General features: G+C 43.7%; 1 protein-coding gene across 1 annotated transcript in view; it reads right to left on the bottom strand.

Moving 5' to 3' along the window:
• LOC118398987 (tax1-binding protein 1 homolog A-like) overlaps window positions 1-15,523 on the bottom strand; it is a 259,070-nt gene that overhangs the window by 74,915 nt on the left and 168,632 nt on the right.

Raw genomic sequence — 15,523 nt, 5'->3', positions numbered from 1 at the left:
TCGTAAAAATCCAAATAGCTTCACAGGTCTTCATTGTAAAGGGTTTAAACACTGTTTCCCATGTTTTTTCAATGAACCATAAACAATTAATGAACATGCACATGTGGAACGTCGTTACGACACTAACAGCTTACAGACAGTAGGCAATTAAGGTCACAGTTATGAAAATTTAGGACACTAAAGAGGCCTTTCTACTGACTGAACAACACCAAGAGAAAGATGCCCAGGGTCCCTGCTCAACTGCGTGAACGTGCCTTAGGCATGCTGCAAGGAGGCATGAGGACTGCAGATGTGGCCAGGGCAATAAATTGGAATGTCTGTACTGTGAGAAGCCTAAGACAGCACTAAAGGGAGTCAGGATGGACAGCTGATCATCCTCACAGTGGCAGACCACGTGTAACAACACCTACACAGGATCGGTACATCCGGACATCACACCCGTGAGACAGGTACAGGATGGCAACAACAACTGCCCGAGTTACACCAGGAACGCACAATCCCTCCATCAGTGCTCAGACTGTCCGCAATAGGCTGAGAGAGGCTGGACTGAGGGCTTGCAGGCCTGTTGTAAGGAAGGTCCTCACCAGACATCACCGGCAACAATGTCGCCTATGGGCATAAACCCACCATCGCTGGTCCAGACAGGACTGGCAAAAAGTGCTCTTCACTGACGAGTCACGGTTTTGTCTCACCAAGGGTGATGGTCGGAATTGCGTTTATTGACGAAGGAATGAGCGTTACACCGAGGCCTGTACTCTGAAGCGGGATCGATTTGGAGTTGGAGGGTCAGTCATGGTCTGGGGCGTGTGTCACAGCATCATCGGACTGAGCTTGTTGTCATTTACAGGTAATCTCAACGCTGTGCGTTACAGGGAAGACATCCTCTTCCCTCATGTGATACCCTTCCTGCAGGCTCATCCTGACATGACCGTCCAGCATGACAATGCCACCAGCCATACTGCTCGTTCTGTGCGGGATTTCCTGCAAGACAGGAATGTCAGTGTTCTGCAATGGCCAGTGAAGAGCCAGGATCTCAATCCCATTGAGCATGTCTGGGACCTGTTGGATTGGAGGGTGAGGGCTAGGGCCATTCCCCCCAGAAATGTCCGGGAACTTGCAGGTGCCTTGGTGGAAGAGTGGGGTAACATTTCACAGCAAGAACTGGCAAATCTGGTGCAGTCCATGCAGAGGAGATGCATTGCAGTAATTAACTTAGGGCTAGGCCCCTTTTTTCTCCACTCCCTGTCTGAATGACGTGCCCAAAGTTAACTGCCTGTAGCTCAAGGCCCTGAAGACAGGATATGCATATAATTGGTACAATTGGAAAGAAAACACTTAGAATTTTGTAGAAATATTACAATAATGTTGGAGAATATAACAATAGATATGGTAGGAGAAAATCCAAAGAAAAACCAACCAGAATTTGTTTTGAGGGAGACCATCCTCTTAGAAATTCAAGAGAACGGTCATATTGAAAATTAGCTCCCTGGATGCAATTCCCATGTCTTACATAGTGTCAGCAGTCTTTGTTCAAGGTTTCAGGCTTGTACCTTCAAAAACGAATAATAAATATCAGTTTTAGTAGAGAGAAATGTATTTTGACTTGTTGAAACAAGTTTAGGGGTAGATTTTTAGATTCCTTTCTCTGCAAGTTGAAGTGGATTATTCAAATCGATGGCGCCAACTAAACTAACTTTTTGGGATATAAAGAAGGATGTGATCTAACAAAAAGACATTACATGTTATAGCTGGGATCCTTTGGATGACAAATCAAAGGAAGATTTTCAAAAAGTAAGTGAATATTTAATCGTTATATGTGAATGTACGAAACCTGTGCTGGTGGAAAAATATTTTGATCTGGGGCGCCGTCCTCAAACAATCGCATGGCATGTTTTCCTTGCAATAGCTACTGTAAATCGCAGTTAGATTAACAATAATTTAAGCTTTTCGCTGATATAAGACACTTATGTACATAAATGTTTAAAATCCTTCATATTTATGATTTTTTATTTGAATGGCGCGCCCTCCAGTTTCACTAGTGGGACACCTAGCCCTAAGTTAATGCAGCTGGTGGCCAGATACTGACTGTTACCTTTGATTTTGACCCCCCTTTGTTCAGGGACGCGTTATTCCATTTCTGTTAGTCACGTCTTTGGAACTTTTTCAGTTTATGTCTCGGTTGTTGGTTTTGTAGTTACTGTTAGACCATTCCTGGTGAACAAGCAAGCCATTAGGCTACAGCACTTTTAAATGTTATGGTCTCTAATGGTCTTCAATGGTAAAAGTCCCAAACACACACTGTATAGTGATTGCAATTGTAATGGTATCGGTTTGGGTTTAATGGTAAATATCACTAATCACAATACATTTTGAGCTGTTTCCTGATAATTGTACTGAAAAACATGCAATTCGGTTTTTTTTATGGTTGTTTTGGATATATTGAATCAAATATTTCTCAGATACCGGAGCTTGTGAATTCAAATAGACTTTATTACAAAAAGTAACAAAGCCGAGCAATTCCATGGAACAACTAAATTCTCTTGCCATAGACCTCAGGCCTTATAGGTTTCCACCTTCAGATAACACACACACGGTCACTCCCCTCTATGTAGATAATTAACACCCCTTGGCCTCTCGCCATCATTATCTTTCTGTCTCAATTCTGGCTTGTTTACAGATTCTATTGGTGGCATATCCATAGCAATGATACAAAAAATAAGACACACATAATGCAGGTGTCTGTCCAATGATACTCATAGGACTACACAATGGCTCTCCCCAAGCCTGTAATGGCATAGACATGCATATACAATACAACTACATGCACTAAAATCAGTCACAAGACCAGGCAATGACTTCCTTCAGGCCTACAACAGCACCAGCATACATACATAATGCAATTGCAATGCTAGTCACAGGACCAGGCAATGACTTCCTTCAGGCCTATAACAGCACAGGCATACATTTTCTGCTTACGTTCTGTTTTTACATGTCTAGTGATTAACTCCATGTTGACCCAGCTCTGTTCATTCACCTGAGCTCAGCCTTTATTCTGCTTGCACATGTCTATTAATTAACCTTATGTTGATACTGCTTACTACTTCTGAAGTGAATAATATATTTACTGGAAAATCACCCATAGTCATGAATTTTCTCCTATATTGTCACAACATTTTAGTTCCTAGCCCAAGTAGTGCAGCTGGCGAAGTCACTGCATCGCATTGCTTGGGACGTCAATACAGACCCGGGTTGGATCCCAGGCTGTGTCATAACCAGCCTTGTGGTGGGCAGACTTCGGTCGTCAGTTGAATGGGTGTTTCCTCCGACACAGTGCAGCTGGCATTTGGGTTAAGCAGGCGGGAGTTAAGGACATATGACTCAACCTTTGCCTCTCCCGAGCCCGTTGGGGTGAAAAAGGGGGTCAAAAGCAAAAAAGGTTAAAACCACACTATTAATTTTCCTAATGAGACAATGTTGGTAATGTTGATCACAGTTAACTTTTTTTAAAAGCTAGGGGCGTGGATCAGAAACCCAGTCAGTATCTGGTGTGACCACCATTTACATCATGCAGTGCAAAGCATCTCCTTCCGCATAGAGTTGATCAGGCAGTTGATTGTGGCCTTGTCCCACTCCTCAATGGCTGTGCGAAGTTGCTGGATATTGGCAGGAACCAGAATATTATTTTTTATTTTAACACGCTGTCGTTGACGTCGGTCCAGAGCATCCCAAATATACTCAATGGGGCATGCAGGCCATGGAAGAACTGGGACATCTTCAGCTTCCAGGAATTGTGTACAGATCCTTGCGACATGGGCCCGTGGCATTATCATGCTTAAACATGAGGTGATGGTAGCAGATGAATGGCACGACAATGGGTCTCAGGATCTCGTCACGGTATCTCTGTGCATTCAAATTGACATTGACAAAATGCAATTGTGTTCTTTGTCCGTAGCTTATGCCTGCCCATTTCATAACCAAACTGCCACCATGGGGCACTCTGTTCACAACGTTGACAAGCTGGCTTCTGCTTACAGTTCTACAGTGGCCATTGAAGATAAGAATCTTATTGAAGTTCAGAAGAATAGCCCTGTCCCAACCTTCTTTAACAGTCCAGTCACTCCATGACACTCAAACAGTAATCCTCTTATTTTGTTTGGCTTTGAGGTTGTCTGTTTTATTCTGCCTGGTCAACCAAACAACCAGCAAATCCTTCACTCCGTAGGCAAAGGTCATTATCGCCAGCCAATCAGTGTTGGGGTGTTTTTAAGATGAATTTTTATCCTTAGATTTGAGCCCTGAATCCAGCTGCCTCTTACACAGAGAACCTCTTAGCTTATGCCGGTTGTATCTTAGTGGTCACTGGACCTTGAGAGATCACAGCAGCAGCAAAGAGAGGGGAGAGGTGTATCCCCTAAAATGGACCCCCTAAAATGTCCTTACTCCTCCTAATGCCAGTGTCAAATAATATGTTTCAATCTCACCTAATTACCCATGAATGGCTGGGGGCTGCCAATAGGTAGATAGGCCTTTTAGTGCTCCCAGTGGTGCTTTGTAATTATCTGCATGGAGGTGGGATCTGCTTCTCCATCTGCTGGTGCTGGCAAATGGGAGAGTCTGTCCACTACAAGCCTTGTCGTACACAGTGGTGGAAAAAGTACCCAATTGTCATACTTGAGTAAATTGTAAAGATACCTTAATAGAAAAAAGTCACCCAGTAAAATTCTACTTGAGAAAAGTTTCAAATACACTCAAGTATCAAAAGTAAAGTAACATATACTTAAATATCAACAGTAAAAATAATTTCAAATTCCATATATTAGTGGTCTAAGGCACTGCATCTCAGTGCTAGAGGCATCACTAAATCAAATACAATTTTATTGGTCACATGGTAAGCAGATGTTATTTTGAGTGTAGCAAAATGCTTGTGCTTCTAGTTCCAGCAATATCTAACAATTCCACAACAACTACCTAATACACACAAATATAAGTTAAATAGAATAAGAATATATACAAATAAATATATGGATGAGCAATGACAGAGGCATAAGCAAAATGCAATAGATGGTATAAAATACAGTATATACATATGAGATAAATTAAATTAAATGAGATGAGTGATGCAAGATATGTAAACATTATTAAAGTGACTAGTGTTCCATTTATTAAAGTGGCCCAATGATTACAAGTCTGTATGTTGGCAGCAGCCTCTCTGTGCTACTGATGGCTGTTTAACAGTCTGATGGCCTTGAGATAGAAGCTGTTTTTCAATCTCTCGGTCCCAGCTTTGATGCACCTGTACTGACCTCACCTTCTGGATGGTAGCAAGGTGAACAGGCAGTGGCTCGGGTGGTTGTCCTTGATGATCTTTTTGGCCTTCCTGTGACATCAGGTGCTGTAGGTATCGTATCTGCCAAAGCAGCAGCTACTCTTCCTGGGGTCCAGCAAAATTAAAGGCAGTTTGTACAATTTTAAAACATTACAATACATTCACAACACACTGTGTGCCCTCAGGCCCCTACTCCACCACTACAACATATTTACAGTAGTAAATCCATGTGTATGTATAGTGCGTATGTTATCGGGTGTGTGTGCGAGCGTGCGTCTGTGCCAATGTTTGTGTTGCGTCACAGTCCCTACTGTTCCAAAGGTGTTTTTATTATCGGTTTTTAAAAAATGTAATTTTACTGCTTGCATCAGTTACATGATGTGGAATAGAGTTCCATGTAGTTATGGCTCTACGTAGTACTGTGTGCCTCCCATAGTCTGTTCTGGACTTGGAGACTGTAACGAGACCTCTTGTGGCATTTCTTGTAGGGTATGCATGGGTGTCTGAGCTGTGTGCCAGCAGTTCAGACAGACAGCTCGTTGCATTCAATATGTCAATACTTCTCAAATAAAAGTAGTGATGAAGTAAATCTCTCCTACACTTTAAGCCAAGAGAGATTGACATGCATATGATTATTAGCTCTCTGTGTACATCCAAGGGCCAGCCGTGCTACCCTGTTCTGAGCCAATTGCAATTCCAATGGCAAAGTCCTTTTTTGTGGCACCTGACCACACGACTAAACAGTAGTCAAGGTGCGACACAACGAGGGCTTGTAGGACCTTCCTTGTTGATAGTGTTGTTAAGAAGGCAGAGCATCGCTTTATTATAGAAATACTTCTCCCAATCTTAGCTACTACTGCATCAATATGTTTTGAACATGACAGTCTACAACCGAGTGTTGCTCCAAGCAGTTTAGTCCTCTCAACTTGCTCAATATCCACATTATTTACTACAAGATTTAGTTGAGGTTTAGGGTTTAGTCAGTGTTTTGTTCCAAATACATTGCTTTTAGTTTTTGAAATATTTAGGGCTCTTATTCCTTGCCACCCACTGAAACTAACTGCAGCTCTTTGAGTGTTGCAGTCATTTCAGTCGCTGTAGTAGCTGATGTGTATAGTGTTGAGTCATCCACATACATAGAAACTGTGGCTTTATTCAAATTCAGTGGCATGTTGTCAGAAAAAAAAAAATTAAAAGCAAGGGGCCTAAACAGCTACCCTGGGGAATTCCTGATTCTAACTGGATTATATTTGATAGGCTTCCATTAAAGAACACCCTCTGTGTTCTGCTACTTGTCCAACTCTTTATCCACATTATAGCAGGGAGTGTAAAGCCATAACACATACATGTTTCCAGCAGCAGACTATGATCAATAATGTCTAAAGCTGCACTGAAGTCTAACAAGACAGCCCCCACAATCATTTTATCATCAATTTCCCTCAGCAATCAGTAATTTGTGTAAGTGCTGTGCTTGTTGAGTGTCCTTCCCTATAAGTATGCTGAAATTCTGTTGTCAATTTGTTTACTGTAAAATAGCATTGTATCTGGTCAAACAATTTTTTCCAGAAGTTTACTAAGGGTTGGTAACAGGTTGATTGGTCGGCTATTTGAGCCAGTAAAAGGGGGCTTTACTATTTATTTATTTTCACCTTTATTTAACCAGGTAGGCTAGATGAGAACAAGTTCTCATTTACAACTGCGACCTGGCCAAGATAAAGCATGGCAGTGTGAACAGACAACAACAGAGTTACACATGGAGTAAACAATAAACAAGTCAATAACACAGTAGGAAAAAAAGAAAAATAGAGTCTATATACATTGTGTGCAAAAGGCATGAGGAGGTAGGCGAATAATTACAATTTAGCAGATTAACACTGGAGTGATAAATGATCAGATGGTCATGCGCAGGTAGAGATACTGGTGTGCAAAAGAGCAGGAAAAGTAAATAAAATAAAAATGGGTATGGGGATGAGGTAGGTAGATTGGGTGGGCTATTTACCGATGGACTATGTACAACTGCAGCGATCGGTTAGCTGCTCAGATAGCAGATGTTTAAAGTTGGTGAGGGAGATAAGTCTCCAACTTCAGCGATTTTTGCAATTCGTTCCAGTCACAGGCAGCAGAGAACTGGAAGGGAAGGCGGCCAAATGAGGTGTTGGCTTTAGGGATAATCAGTGAGATACACCTGCTGGAGCGCGTGCTACGGGTGGGTGTTGCCATCGTGACCAGTGAACTGAGATAAGGCGGAGATTTACCTAGCATGGACTTGTAGATGACCTGGAGCCAGCGGGTCTGGCGACGAATATGTAGCGAGGGCCAGCCGACTAGAGCATACTGGTCGCAGTGGTGGGTGGTATAAGGTGCTTTAGTAACAAAAAACGGATGGCACTGTGATAAACTGCATCCAGTTTGCTGAGTAGAGCGTTGGAAGCTATTTTGTAGATGACATCGCCAAAGTCGAGGATCGGTAGGATAGTCAGTTTTACTAGGGTATGTTTGGCATTGTGAGTGAAGGAGGCTTTGTTGCGGAATAGAAAGCCGACTCTAGATTTGATTTTAGATGTTTGATATGAGTCTGGAAGGAGAGTTTAGTCTAGCCAGACACCTAGGTACTTATAGATGTCCACATATTCTACGTCGGAACCATCCAGGGTGGTGACGCTACTCGGGCATGCGGGTGCAGGCAGCGAACGGTTGAAAAGCATGCATTTGGTTTTACTAGCGTTTAAAAGCAGTTGGAGGCCACGGAAGGAGTGTTGTATGGCATTGAAGCTCGTTTGGAGGTTAGATAGCACAGTGTCGTCAGAATGGTGTCGTCTGCGTAGAGGTGGATCAGGGAATTGCCCGCAGCAAGAGCAACATCGTTGATATATACAGAGAAAAGAGTCGGCCCGAGAATTGAACTCTATGGCACCCCCATAGAGACTGCCAGAGGACAGCATGCCCTCCGATTTGACACACTGAACTCTGTCTTCAAAGTAGTTGGTGAACCAGGCAAGGCAGTCATTAGAAAAACCAAGGCTACTGAGTCTGCCGATAAGAATATGGTGATAGACATAGTCGAAAGCCTTGTCCAGGTCGATGAAGACGGCTGCACAGTACTGTCTTTTATCGATGGCGGTTATGATATCGTTTAGTACCTTGAACGTGGCTGAGGTGCACCCGTGACCGGCTCGGAAACCAGATTGCACAGCGGAGAAGGTACGGTGGGATTCAAGATGGTCAGTGATCTGTTTGTTGACTTGGCTTTCGAAGACCTTAGATAGGCAGGGCAGGATGGATATACAGTGGGACAAAAAAGTATTTAGTCAGCCACCAATTGTGCAAGTTCTCCCACTTAAAAAGATGAGGCCTGTAATTTTCATCATAGGTACACTTCAACTATGACAGACAAAATAAGAAAAAAAAATATGGTGGAAAACAAGTATTTGGTCACCTACAAGCAAGCAAGATTTCTGGCTCTCACAGACCTGTAACTTCTTATTTAAGAGGCTCCTCTGTCCTCCACTCGTTACCTGTATTAATGGCACCTGTTTGAACTTATCAGTATAAAAGACCTGTCCACAACCTCAAACAGTCACACTCCAAACTCAGGGTTTGCAGAGTGTGCTAAAGCAGTGAGTAAAACAAACTTAAGGAGGAGGCTTCTGATGTTGACATGCATGAAACCAAGGCTTTTTCGATCACAGAAGTCAACAAATGAGGGTGCCTGGGGACATGCAGGGCCAGGGTTTACCTCCACATCACCCGCGGAACAAAGGAGGAGTAGTATGAGGGTGCGGCTAAAGGCTATCAAAACTGGTCGCCTAGAGCGTTGGGGACAAAGAATAAAAGGAGCAGATTTCTGGGCATGGTAGAATATATTCAGGGCATAATGCGCAGACAGAGGTATGGTGGGGTGCGGGTACAGCGGAGGTAAGCCCAGGCACTGGGTGATGATAAGAGAGGTTGTATCTCTGGACATGCTGGTTGTAATGGGTGAGGCCACCTCATGTGTGGGAGGTGGTAGAAAGGAGGTATCAGAGGTATGAAGAGTGGAACTAGGGGCTCCATTGTAAACTAAAACAATGATAACTAACCGGAACAGTATACAAGGCATATTGACATTTGAGAGAGACATACAGCGAGGCATAAAGTAATCGCAGGTGTTGATTGGGAGAGCTAGCTAAAACAAGGTGAGACAACAACAGCTAATCAGCTAACACAACAACAGCAGGTAAAATGGCGATGACTAGGCAGAGAGGGTCAGATTAACTACACACAGTGCATGAGTTTGCGGCTGGGGCCGACAGATTAAAAAAATAAATAAACAGAATGGAGTACCGTGATTAATGGACAGTCCAGCAGGCATCAGCTATGTAGCCAAGTGATCATAGTGTCCAGAGGGCAGCAGTAGATAGAACAGGGAAGCCGCCACTACGCTAGCACTCGGGCGACACAGCGTTTAAAGTTAGTAGCCCTCCGACAGAGACCGGTTGAAGGCACAGCAGATGGAGTATTCGTCGGTAGACCAGTCGTGGTGGTGCGGCGGGGGGCCGTGTCGACAGAGAATCCAAGCCAAATGGCGAAAGAGGTATTGTAGAATTTAGTTTGCTAGCCGGGAGATGCGCCTGGCTCACAGCTAACTGGTGCTAGCTTCGTGGCAGTGGCGTTAGCCACTATAGCCAATCGGTAGCAGCGGTGAACCGGTGCCAAGGTCCAGAGTTTATAGCAAGGATCCGGTGGAGTATTGGGCTCTAGCTGTGTATGAGTGGGGTTCGGGAGAACAGCTGAGTAGGCCGGGAGGTGGGCCTCAGGGATAGCTTCGGTACTGGATGCCACGGTGAGTGAGCTAGCTGTGAGCTAGTTAGCTGCAAGCTGTGACGATCAGAAGTAGTGGTCCAGGGATTACGGCAGGAATCCGGCGTTGTTGTGGAGAGACGGTCCGATACTGGTAGACTGGCGAGTATTATCCAGGCTAAGAACAGGGCTGGTATCTGTGCAGAAGGTAAAAGCCGCTAGCAGTGGCTAACAATGACTAAATAGCTTGTAGCTAATTAGCTGGTTAGCTTCTGGAGGTTCTTGAATGTGTTCTAAAATAAAAAAATAAAAAAAATAATTGCGATACCGTATCACATTGGGTGAAGCAGGTTACCGGAAGGTATAATCAAATTAAAAATCGAAAAGAGATTGAACATAAAGTTGAAATATATATACAAAACATACGAAAAATACAAAAGTACACGAGACACAAACAAAACACGTCTTCACTGCTACGCCATCTTGGAATCTCTTGGGTAGTGGAATGACTTTAGCTTCCCTCCAGGCCTGAGGGCACACGCTCTCTAGTAGGCTTAAATTGAGAAAATTACAAATAGGAGTGGCAATATCGTCTGCTATTATCCTCAGTAATTTTTAGACCCCGGTGGCGCGTCAGCGTTTGTTGCTGTCATCAGTAAGTTTTTAATGCTTTACTGGGAAGCTTAGAGATAGAATGAATCATGTTATTTACATTGGAGCTGTTAGTGCAGCTCAACCTGCACTAAGTGGTCTTCCTACTATTGCACACCACCTCAGTGCTAACAGTGTAACTCTGGTTTATAGACTCATGATTACTGCTTACAATAGCTGTAGGATAAACAGATGTATTCGGTGAAATTAGGGGTACATAAATTAAATTACTTACATTGTGTTTGCCAATGCCCCTAAGATAATGTACATTTGATGCATCATTATGATGACTCATTGTCACAATGGTAGGAATTAACTGAGCTGGTCTTGGATCATTTACCAGTCATTGTTTCAACCCAGCCTTGAAATGCATGGACAGACACCAGGAACCAAGATGATTTGGATGGACTCCATCATTCCTGTAGTGTATCTTATGTTTCCAAAAGGTGTCAAATGTATCAATAAAAGTGACTCCAGCAGAGCTACAGTAGTATTTTAGTCAGATGTGTAATGCCAGCAGTCTGCTGAATCTTTCACACCCGCGGCCCAACAATGGTACTGGACCTGAAATTATTGGCTGTTTTTGGAGTCCTAATGCTAAAATCAGTTCTTTAAAATCAATTTTCAAATGTTCCGAGCTAGCCCTCCTGATGTCGTATGACCCCACATGGACTACTACTAGTGTCAGCTCCCGGCATCTGTGGTAGAACAGTCGGAAGCAGCCTTGTTATGCCCTAAGATCCTGGGTAGCACAGGGTTTTTGCCTTGGGGACCTCGATGTTTCTCAACATAGAGCTTCCTATGATGACAGCTGGTGATGTTGAATGGGCCGGTCTCTCAGGCAGCCTCACGGACTGGTGAGGCTGGGAGCTCCGAGAATCTGAACCCGAGGTAGGTAGAAGCCACCGGAGAATGAGACCGAGCAGAGGATGAAGACGCAGGTACCTCCGGATCTGATCTTGATTGGGAAGCCACCACGGACGAAGGCGCTAGAACCTCTGGATCCAGGGCGACAAAGCTGTTTCTGGTCTGTTTCAGTTCCGGGCTCAACATCTCCATGGAGATCCACATTGCCAGAGGACGCCTTCCTTGACTTCCACGGAGAGTGACGCACCCCCATGGCTGGTTGGTTGGATCGAGATCAGCTCCATTCTCCACGGAAGGGGGAGACCCCGTTGGGGATGGAACCCTGCCTAGCACCGGCCAGTCAGCTGTGGAGAGCCGACACAGCGGCAAAAGTTCCACCAGACCAGAGCCGCGTCCGGCTACTGCTGTGGAAGAAAAATAAAAAGATTGCTACTTGCTTGCTAAGAGTAGCTACTTCACTCCTGTAGTCCTCCTCAAGCAAGCAATTGCAACACTGAAAGTCAATGCAGTCCACATTGTCCCGGGGAAAAGCAAAGTAAACACAGCTTCTACAACATTTGAAACGTTCAATAGCTGCCTCCATTTGAGACCGCTGAGCCAGCTAGGCTATCTGGGCTTTCACGTCTCTCCCCCTATACAGAATCTGGCAGGATCCCGAGACAGATAGTAGCGCTCACAGCAATTTAGCCCAACCGAGCCGTAGGATTCAAAATAAAAGTATATAAAAACACTGTCAGCTTTTAAACAGAGGTCTTTAGTTCAGGTTCCACTGTTCGACAGGGTTCAAACAAACATACGTCGCGCTCTGATGACATCAGTGTTGATGCAGCTCCTGCAGCTCTGTAGGTGTCTTGGCGGGCAGGTAGTTTGCCTCCGGTGATACGTTGTGCAGATCGCACCACCCTCTGGGGAGCCTTGCGGTTGTGGGCGGTGCAGTTGCCGTACCAGGCCGTGATACAGCACGACATGATGCTTTCAATTGTGCATCTGTAAAAGTTTGTCAGGGTTTTAGGTGAAGTTCGAATCCAAGCTGTATCACAACCGACCACGATTGGGAGTCCCACAGGGCAGCGCACAATTGGCCCAGAGTCGTCCGGGTTTGGCCGGTGTAGGCAGTCATTGTAAATAAGAATTTGTTCTTAACTGACTTGCCTAGTTAAATAAAGATTAAAATAAAATATATTGTTACAATTTAGAATGAGGCAAACCAGACAACATTCTTGTTTTTTTAATGTATGGATTAAGTGAGTCTGCCAGATCAGAGGCAGTACGGATGACCAGTGATTTTCTGCCGATAAGTGTGATTTAGACAATTTATGTAAAACGTTTTTTTTTTTTTTATCTTTAGGAATGTAGTGGAGTGAAAATAGTCAAAAATATAAATAAAGTACAGATACCCCAAAAAAACTACAAGTAGTATTTAAAGTGTTTTTACACCACTGGTCCTAAACAACCTCTCCAGGCTGTAGTCTTCAGAAATAGACTGACCAGGGACAGCTGAAAGGGCTGTGTTGATTGACGTGGGTGGGACCATTGTTAGACTGCAGGCCCAGGCTTCTGGGGCCTAATAATATGAATTATGCCATTATCCAAAGACTGATATATAGTCGCTTAATAGGTATCCGGACATGAAAAAATATATTTTGGTATTAAAATAAAGAGAACGGAATACTTCAGTTTTTTTGCTGTCCAACCTCTATCCTGACAAACTGACAAAAGTTAGTCCATAGCTGTCATGGCCACAACATACTTTCTCCTGCAAACTGTGGTTCAGTGTAGACTGTGTTAATGTGTTGGTTTGGTTTTGCTCTTCACCCCAGTGGCCTGCAGGAAAGGACTGGACAGTACAACAGCCGCGGCGCACGAGTCAGAGATCTACTGCAAGTCCTGCTACGGCAAGAAGTATGGGCCAAAAGACTTCAGCCAGGGTGCTGGAGCCCTCAGCTCTGAACACCCTGGACAAAACCTGGACATGCAATCTCAAGAGTAGGTCCCTCTCGTTACTCTCTCTGACTCTGATATACAGGTGCTTGTGTTTTTTATTGCAGCCTTGGCATAAAAACTGCTTCCGCTGTTTGCTGTGTGGGAAGAGCCTGGAGTCTACCACAGTGACAGACAAGGATGGGAAATTCTATTGTAAATGGTACACACATGACCAAAACAAGCTCCCACCATTTACATGCTGTTGAGACCACAAAGCAAGCCAGCCCTACAGAGCTCCCTTAGATCAATACAGCGAGGATTCAGTAGAAAACATTTGCAGTCGGTGACGTTTAAGATGAGGGGGCGAGAACATGGCCTTATTTATATTACTGCATATTGATGACTGTCATATTCCATTCACCCAGTTCAGATCAATGCAATGTCAGTGTTTAGGCTACTACATGATACTCACATTTTCCCTATACCCATTGTGAAGTTGTTATAACCTAGCCTTTGAATGAAAGGTTTGACAACTTAAAGAATGTTGAGTAATCAAGGTGACAGACAGTGACACATTCAATACTGCCTTGCATCTCGCTGATCTAGGGAGTAAACGTTAGTCCAACAGTTGCAAATGATAATTTCTATTGGACAAATTCAGGTATTTTCATCCATGTTTCGTTCCATTTACTTCCGTTTAAGAAACGTTTTTCCAACAGTCGGTGGAATGAATACACCCCGATTAAACGTAAACACAGCTCACTTTCATAGAAGCCACAAACAACATGATCACTTTGCTTGTTGTAATTCCTTCTTGCATCTACGCGCTCTCCTCCTCTCACCTTTTCCCTTCGCTTGTGGACTTCAGTGCACAAACCATGAGTGACCATGCGAAAAAAAAACTTTAAGCCACACCATCATATGATAACTGCTAACCACAGCCTATATTGTTGTCGCCATATTAATGCCATAGTTCTAGTAGATATGTTGATTAACACAATAGTAAACCTGCTCCAATCATGCAGTGCAGTGTACAGCAAGCCGTTAAGCAGTTACACCGGGGGAAATAAATTAAGCTTACCTTAACTTGGAAGAGTTCCAGTGTTGGATAGCCATAGCCAGGTAACTAACATAGCATCTCTCTGTTTGAGCCAGGTGTTTGAGTAGGCTAAACTAGCTAGCTGCATCCGCTAGCTAGGTGAAAAAAATACAACCAAATATAGCTCTCTCATGCTTCTTAATTTTTGAATACATTTGTTAAAAACTGTTCAACCATCATCTTTCTCGGAGTAAACTACTCACATTTTATGAACTGCAATGCTAGCTAACTGTAGCTTATGCTTTCAGTACTAGATTCATTCTCTGATCCTTTGACTGGGTGGACAACAAGTCAGTTCATGCTGCAAGAGCTCTGATAGGTTGGAGGATGTCCTCCAGAAGTTGTCATAATTACTGTGAATGTCCATGGAAGGGGTTGAGAACCATGAGCCTCCTTGGTTTTGTATTAAAGTCAATGTACCCAGAGGACGACAGGAACTAGCAGTCCTCAGGCTACACCACAGCGCTACCATACAGTGTGCTGTTGAGGTTACTGCAGCCCTTCCTTGCAATTAATCAATTATTTGGTGATGTGAATATATTTTAGTATAGATTTATCTAAAAATAACTTTGTTTCACTACTCACTGAGGATGATGGTCCCCCCCTTCCTACTCCGGGGAGCCTCCACTGCTAGAAAATCAATGACTCTCAGGCACTAGGAACTCAGTACTCTTTCGGTGTTTAATTATTTCTTAGTTGGTTTCTTCCCTCTTTCTTTGTCTTTGCTACGCCAAAAACTTTGGGCCGAAAGGAAAAGGGCTGGGGAACATGGGAATGGTGGAAGATGGAGAATGAATTCCTTGTAATGTTTGCGTGCTAGATTTATTTTCTTCAAATAGAGCATTTTGAGCACTTAGTAAAAATGTGTTTATTTTTTC

This window comes from Oncorhynchus keta, chromosome 20 (genome assembly GCF_023373465.1).
Source record: "Oncorhynchus keta strain PuntledgeMale-10-30-2019 chromosome 20, Oket_V2, whole genome shotgun sequence".
In the NCBI taxonomy this organism is placed as follows: domain Eukaryota; kingdom Metazoa; phylum Chordata; class Actinopteri; order Salmoniformes; family Salmonidae; genus Oncorhynchus; species Oncorhynchus keta.
The sequence above is the reverse complement of the archived record's forward strand: the minus strand, read 5'-3'. Positions and strand labels throughout refer to the sequence as shown.